Source organism: Pongo abelii, chromosome 20 (assembly GCF_028885655.2).
Source record: "Pongo abelii isolate AG06213 chromosome 20, NHGRI_mPonAbe1-v2.0_pri, whole genome shotgun sequence".
In the NCBI taxonomy this organism is placed as follows: domain Eukaryota; kingdom Metazoa; phylum Chordata; class Mammalia; order Primates; family Hominidae; genus Pongo; species Pongo abelii.
In genome coordinates this window covers 42923733-42930846 of record NC_072005.2, presented here as the reverse complement: position 1 = coordinate 42930846, position 7114 = coordinate 42923733, and positions in this window count along the sequence as shown.

Below are 7114 nucleotides of genomic sequence, written 5' to 3'. Positions count from 1 at the left end.
TATTTAAGTGGTCATGAACAGAATGTCGGTAGAAATATGGACCATAAATGCTATTCCGATGAGGTATTGATGGAAATGATGAATATCTTATTGGAAATTGAAGGAAAGGCCATCTTTGTTACAAAATGGCAAAAGACTTGGCTGAATTCTGTCCATCCCTGAGGGCTCTATCAAGGAAGAAGTTAATAGCAATGAACTAGGTAGGATATTTGGCAGAAGAAAAATATTGAAGGAGCTGCATGGCTTCTCTTAATTGCTTTTAGTAAAATGTGAGAAAAGAGAAAAAAATTGAAGACACAATTTATAATTAAAAGTGAAGCAGAATATAAAGATTTGAAAAATGTTCAGCTTGGCCATGTAAAGAATAAAAAAGGGTATTTAGATGAAAACCAAGGGTGTGGTCAAGTGGCTATTCAGTAAGATTAGTATGGCTAGACGGAAGCCAGGTTCTGTTCATCAAAATAGTGAGAGGATGACCCCAAAGACATTTTAGAGATCTCTGAGGTTGCCATGCTCACCAAAGGCCCAGAGTAGCAGGGCTTTGAGGACAGAGAGGTTTTGAGAGAGAGACCAGGGTGCCCATGGTACCTTGAAGCTCACTGCCCAGGGCTGCCTCAGGTCTCTGCTCCCTGCATTCCAGCACAGCACTCCGCTGCTTCTGCTGTGGCTGAAGCTGGCCCAGGATGTTGCTCAGGTTGCTGCTCCAGAGGGCACAAGTGGTGAGCTTTGGTAATGGCCACATGGTGCTAATTCTGCAGGTGTGCAGTGCAAGAGCTGTGGAGGCATGGCTTCCTCCACTTAGATTTTAAAGAATATCTTGGACAGCCTCAGGGCCACTACAGAGTCTCCACTATGGCAACTCCTAGTGGAGCCATGCAGATGGGGGGCAGCCTTCAAGACCCCAAACTGTAGAGCCACCCGTGTACATCACCAGCCTGGGAAAGTTGCAAGCACTGAACTTCAACATGTGACAGCTGAAGAATGGGCTGCAGTCAGCAAAGCTGTGGGGGTGGGGCTGCTCAGGGATTTGGGGGCCCAACTGCTTCCCTAGTGTGTGGAAAGTAGGACATGAAATCAAAGATTATTCTCAAGCCTAAAGATTTAATACTGTTTGCCCTTTTGTGTTTTGGACTTCATTGAGACCTGTTACATCTTCCTTCCTATTTCTCCTTTGGAATCAAAATGTCTACTCTATGTCATTGTATTTTGAAAGCACAAAACTTGTTTGATTTCATAGGCTTACAGCTGGAGGTAGATTTGCCTCAAAATGCACTGTGCCTTGAGTCTCACCTAGATCTGATTTGGATGAGACTCTGGACTTTAGACTTTTGAGATGATGCTGGAATAAGATTTGGGGGCTGTTAAGATAGAATTAATGTATTTTTTCATGTGAGAAAAACAAAATTTTGGGAGGTGGGGGGCTCTACAGGTGGAATGCTATGGTTTGAATGTGTATGTCCCCTCCAAAATTCATAGGTTAAAATCTTATCTCCAATGTTATAGTATTAAGAGGTGGGGCCTTTAGGAGGTAATTAAGTCATGAGGGCAAAGTCCTCATGGATGGGATTAGGGGCCTTATAAGAGGGTTTGAGGTTGAAGGGAGCTCTCTCTTGCTTTCTTGCCCCTTCTGCCTTCTGCCATGTGAGGATGCAACAAGAAGGCCCTCATCAGATGCGAGCATCCTGATCTTGGATGTCCCAGACTTCAGACTTATGAGAAAATAAATTTATATTCCTTTTAAATTACTAATCTCAGGTATTCTGTTATAGCAGCACCAAACGAACTAACACACCCAAGATGCAGAGGGCCTTTTAAACGTGAACCAAAACTAAGAAGACTTAAAGGAACAAACTGGCAAATTAGATAATATTATCAATTTTTCATGGCAAAAGGACCATAAACAAATTCAAAAGACAAATAGCAAACTGGAAGAAAATATTTGCAACTCACATAAAGTGCTAATTTCCCTGCTATATAAGAAAAATGCTAGAGTCCAGTTGAAAATTGGGCAAAAATATCATGAGAGTTCACAGAAAAGAAGTGCAAACTCATTCATAATAAGAAAAAAGCAAATTAAAACTACATTGGGAAATCATGTTCTACCTATCAAATTGATAAAAATCCAATAGTTGGTTGGCTTGAGCTAACAGATGAGGAATTTACACCCCAAAAGCTTGCAATACCTATACTTTATTTATTTATTTAGAGATGGAGCCTCGCTCTGTCGCCCAGGCTGGAGTGCAGTGGATCAATCTCGGCTCACCGCAACTTCCATCTCCCAGGTTCAAGTGATTCTCCTCCTCAGCCTCCCGAGTAGCTGGGACTACAAGCGTACACCACCACACCTAGCTAATTTTTGTTCTTTTGGTAGAGACGGGGTTTCACTATGTTGGCCAGGATGGTCTCGATCTCTTGACCTCATGATCCACCCACCTCGTCCTCCCAAAGTGTTGGGATTACAGGCATGAGCCACCGCGCCCGAGCTGTCACATTTATTTTTAAAGTATATGGAGGCCAGGCACGGTGGCTCACGCCTGTAATCCCAGCACTTTGGGAGGACGAGGTGGGTGGATCATGAGGTCAAGAGATGGAGACCATCCTGGCCAACATATTGAAACCCCGTCTCTACCAAAAGTACAAAAATTAGCTGGGTGTGGTGGCGTACGCCTGTAGTCCCAGCTACTCAGGAGGCTGAGGCAGGAGAATCGCTTGAACCTGGGAGGTGGAAGTTGCAGTGAGCCGAGATTGTGCCACTGCACTCCAGCCTGGGTAGCACAGCAAGACTCCATCTCAAAAATAAATAAATAAATAAATAATAATTTTAAAAAGTGACAGTTATGAAAATTGATCACATATGAGGCAGTAAGCGAAGCCTCATTCAGTTCCAAAGAACAAATGTAAACATCTGACTATCCTGCAATAGCATTAGAAAAAGATAGCCAAGTCTTTTGAATTAAAAAAGAATACATACATTACAAAACATGTGAAAATGAATAACAATGAAAACATTAAACGCCAAAATTGTGGGACATAGCTTATGTAGTACTTAGAGGAAAATTACAGCTTTAAATACATTTATCAAGAAAAATAAAAATCAAATTCTCAATTTACAAGTGTGGAATAGGAGGAAGAAAGCACACTAAAAGAAACAAAAAAGATTATAAAGATAAAGAAATCAATAAAATAGAGAATTAGAAAAAAGTAAGAGAAAAGGATAACAAAACTGAGAGGGTTTTGAAAAGATCAATGATCAATAAGTTACATAAACCTCTGTTAAGGCTGATATTCAAAAAATGAGCAAAGATTCAAATGAGAAAATGAAAAAGATGCAAATAAACATGAAGTTAAAATAATAAAAATATTATAAAGGACTATTTGTAAGAAAAGTTGATAACCTAACAAAATGAATATATTTGCATAAACCTAATAAATTGAAGTCATATACAGAGACATTCCTTCGGGGAAAAAAAGTCTGAAGGCCAGATGGATTTTCAACTAAATCTTAACTTTTATGAATAGAGTTGATAAATTATTTGATAAGGGATAAACAGGGTAAGAATAAACGCTTCATAGAAAGTGTCCAAGTGAGTGACAAGTATACAGAGATGTGCTCTAATTCACCAGTAGTCCTTAATAATGCAAACGAACACATTCAAGAACAAGTGTTTGCAAGGATGTGTAGAAAGAGGTGCTGCTGGTGAGAATGTAAACAGTTGCAGCCATTCTAGAAAGCAATCTAGTTGTTCCTGGGAACATTGAGTGTACAAAAAACTCTTTATCCCACTAGCCAATTGCCAGGCAAATAGTCTAATCTAGTTCCAGTCTGCAAGAATATTCTTTGTGGTAGTCAGGAGTTGTATCCATCACTACAGGAATAGATAAGTAAAATGTAAATATACACAATGAATTACTACACAAATGTTAGAAGGGATGAACAGTATTAGAGCACTGTGCACAGAGAAACATGACAAATCTAAAAATCAGTTCCCACTAGAAAAAAATGAATTGGTAGCATAGTACCATTCGTACTATGGGAATGCACATTCATTTAAGAATGCATTTCAAACATACCTGTGTGTGTGCCTATGAAGAATAGGAATTGGGAATGATGGAGTGGGGAACAAATCAAGAAATTGGTGTGACAGTAAATTATTTTGATAATGTACTATGAATTGAAGTCTAAAAAAAATCAATGCAAAATGAAACAAAAACAAACAAAACCAAGAGCTATGCCTATCTTTTTCTTTTCCTGGCCTCTGTTAATAAAAGTCAGCATCCTGGCCAGGTGCCTGTAATCCCAGTCCTTTGAGAGGCTGAGGCGGGTGGATCACCTGAGGTCAGGAGTTTGAGACCAACCTGGACAACATGAAACCCCGTCTCTGCTAAAAATATAAAAATTAGCCGGGCATGGTGGCAGGTGACTGTAATCCCAGCTACTCAGGAGGCTGAGGCAGGAGAATCGCTTGAACCCAGGAGGTGGAGATTGCAGTGAGCCGAGATCGCACCACTGCACTCCAGCCTGGGAGACAGAGCCAGACTCTGACTCAAAAAAAAAAAAAAAAAAGTCAGAGTCCTAACAGTCTCAAATATCAAGGCTGGGCATGGTGGCTCATGCCTATAATCCCAGCACTTTGAGAGGCCAAGGCGGGAGGATCACCTGAGGTCAGGAGTTCAAGACCAGTCTGGCCAGCATGGTGAAACCTTGTCTCTACTAAAAACACACAGACAAAAAATTAGCCTTGCGTGGTAGCAGGTGCCTGTAATCCCAGCTACTCGAGAGGCTGAGGCAGGAGAATCGCTTGAACCCAGGAGGGGGAGGTTGCAGTGAGCCGAGATTTTGCCATTGCATTCCAGCCTGGGCAACAAAAGCAAAACTCCGTCTCAGAAAAAAAAAAAAAAAAAAAAAAAAAAATATATATATATATATATATATACACACACATATGTTGGATATATATATATATACACATATGTTGGATATATATATATACACATATGTTGGATATATATATATACATATGTTGGATATATATATATATATATACATATGTTGGAGATATATATATATATATACATATGTTGGATATATATATATCCAAACAGAGGGAGCTCTGGGAGACTCTGGAGCTGCAGCTACCACTCCAGGATCAGAAAGATGGGCTGGGGCCACTGCTGTTTGGGACTCAACCCATGTACGTAGAGGAAGGACGTGGGCTGAATTCGCACTTCTGTTCCCCATGAGTAGCTGGCTTTCAGGGACACAGTCCAACTCCTTGCGATTGATTTTATCATTAATAATAACCCCATTGTTAACTGTTTACAAATTACATTCTTTCAATTAATTCTCGCAAAAAATCAAAAGGCTAGAATATTATTCCAGTGTTACAGATGACTAAACTGAGCCTGAATCACTTATTCAAGCTCTCCTGACAAAGAGTTGACATCCATATGTAGGTCTAACTCCAAAGTCCATACTTGTCCCAATATCCAAAGAGCTGATACTTTCACTACTCTTTCTCAAAGAATATGTGAGGAATTACTGTGTAAATGCCTGTCTAAGAAAGCTGTCCAGGAAGGTGACTTATTCCTCTGTTAGTGAAGTATCGCCACCTCATGGCTTCCAGCAATCTACTTTTCTCCACCATCCAATCTGTTACCTCCCTGTCTCGAGTTTTGTGAATAAAGTTGAAAATCTTAGTAGGGTATAACAAAATATACTGAGACAGAACCAGAAATCAGCATGAAACCATGTTCTAAAAAGGAAACATTTTTTTCCCCGGCGATCTCTAAAACGGGCTCAATCATAATGGCAGCAATTTTGTCCAAAATTCATGTACTGGAGGGAGCAAGGAGTTTTCTTAAAGTAATCCCCAGTGGCTAAATTCTGACAAATTAAGCACCAACATTAAATACACTATAATTAAGTGAAATTTGTTTAGATTGTAGAAGGCCATAAATTCATCTGAGTCAAAAGTGTTAAAATGTAACACACAAATATGTAGACATGATAAAATGAGAATAAATTAGTAAGTATAAAGTGTAAATGTATATATACCACTAAAGATTTCCTTCCCATTAGCTATAAAGGCATATAAGTGTGTCTATAGGTGGGTATATATATGTAGTTTGGATAGATGGATGGATGAGTAGGTAGGTAGGTAGATAGATAGACAGATAGATAGATAGATATCTCTCTCTTAGGTCTTCACTCAAAAGTTAACTTCAGAAGGGGCCTTCCCTGGCTCCCCATCCCTTCCTTCATCTTTTTTGCCTTGGAATTTACTTTCTTACATATTATATATTTTACTTACATATCTTTTTCATTGTCTTCCTTATTAGAAATTAGCTCTCTGAAGGTAGGAATTTTTGTCTGTTTGGTTCACTGCTGTATCTCCATTGCTTAGATTAGAACAAAGCTTGGCACACAGTAGACACTTAATACAAAAAATTTAAATAAAATACACATCTTCAGTTGCACATACACACAAACAGAAATCTCTAGATGGTCCTAATAACAATCAAATATTAATAAAGCATAAATTTTCACTAATCCTAAGAGATGAGGTCAATATATCACAAGACAATGGGTTGTACAGTTGAAGAGAAACAAAATTTAGTACTTCATTGTGAGGAGAAACATCAGATTGTAAAATACAAACACTTAAGCTAAACACATGGGTACAAAAGATTTTATCAACATTACAAGTGAAGTTTAACTATATAAACAGAGAATGAACCAGTAGCTTAGGTTTACATCACTCTCAAGGATGAAATCAGGTGCCATATTTAGATCAAAAATCAATTAGTAGCCGTGCACAGTGGGTCATCCCTATAATCTCATCACTTTGGGAGGCCGAGATGGGCAAATCACTTCAGGCCAAGAGTTCGAGACCAGCCTGGGCAACTCGCGAAACCCCATCTCTATAAAAAAATGCAAAACTTAGCCAGGTGTGGTAGAGCACACCTGTAGTCCCAGCTACTTAGGAGGCTGAGGTGGGAGGGTCGCTTGAGCCTGGGAAGTTGAGGCTGCAGTGAGCCATGATTGTGTCACCGCATTCCAGCCTGGGTAACAGAGTGAGATCCTGTCTCAAAAAAAACAAACAAAAAAATCAAT